The following is a 1,242-nucleotide window of genomic DNA, read 5'->3' on the forward strand; positions in this document are numbered from 1 at the left end:
GCTGATGTTACAACTATTATTTTATCTGTTGAACCTGTAAGACACTGATATCAAAATAGTTGATACACTTAGTCGGTACAGTACTTCCCATCAATAAATTGAATTAAGAGCAAGAATGGATAATGGAGATATCAACACAAGAAAGAGAAGGAAAAATTAATCCACACTTGTTGCAAGCTAGGGAAAATATGGATGACCAAACATGTTAATAATATGCTAGTACGTGTTAAGATATGATGCTCAATGTATAATTACTTCAGATATGAAAACAGGTAGACTATCTACATCCATTTTTTGTATGTGTATATATATATATATATAAACACTTGAGCTACTGATCCATATAGCAAAACAAAATTTGAGAAGTAAGCAAAGACCACCCCAAATAATGTATAGAAAGAGAGAACCAACAACAATATTGACTTACTTTCTCTCTGAACCTCTAATGCAAGATCTGCCATGAGTTGTTGCGTCTTGCAGTCAATCCATGAAACAATAATAGCATATTCTTTACATACAATTACACCTCCCATTTCCGAACTCTGCTAACAATCAGATCATATATATAAAATACTTGAGCTACTAATCCGTATAACAGGACAAACTGAGAAGAAGCATAGATCACCCAAAATAATGTAAAAAGAGAGGTAACAACCAACAATGTTGACATACTTTCTATTTGAACCTCCAATGCGAGATCTTTCATGATTTGTTGCATGTCATAGCCAATCCATGAAATAATAATATCATATTTGTTACAGGAAGGTACAACTTCCATTTTCGAATGCAGCTAACAATATGAAATAATAAAACTCTCTTTTAAAAAAAAAATAATATTCAAGATTAAGACACTTAGCAAAAGAATATTATAATAAAAATCTTTAAAAATAAATTACTCACCTTACCACACTACCACTTCCATGAATTCCTCAACTACCAATTCCGCACCGAAAAAATGGTATCAGAGCTAATGGATAATAAGAAACATAGTAAGAAACATACTATTAGAAAGTTAAGAAAAATAAGAAGAAAATTAAACAAATTATATTCAGAATATAAAGAACGCAATATCACAAAAACTGATAACGATAAATTAGATCAATTAATAGATAATATATCTAAAATAGAATATAAATACATTCGCTATTTAAAAATACAATGAATAGCGAGAATGACGATTATAAAGAAAAACTTACTGAAATAATAATAGCGAAAAAACAAGAATTAGAACATAGGCAAAAT

General features: G+C 29.5%; 1 long non-coding RNA gene across 1 annotated transcript; it reads right to left on the reverse strand.

Moving 5' to 3' along the window:
* LOC107059420 (uncharacterized) lies at positions 1-764 on the reverse strand. The gene is made up of 3 exons (XR_001472647.1): positions 673-764; positions 428-542; positions 1-44 (listed from the first exon to the last, which is right to left on the reverse strand). It is a non-coding gene; the product is annotated as an uncharacterized lncRNA (long non-coding RNA).
* Between the last annotated feature and the right edge of the window lie 478 nt (positions 765-1,242).

The sequence above is a fragment of the Solanum tuberosum genome, unplaced genomic scaffold (assembly GCF_000226075.1).
Source record: "Solanum tuberosum cultivar DM 1-3 516 R44 unplaced genomic scaffold, SolTub_3.0 contig01037, whole genome shotgun sequence".
Lineage (NCBI taxonomy): Eukaryota > Viridiplantae > Streptophyta > Magnoliopsida > Solanales > Solanaceae > Solanum > Solanum tuberosum.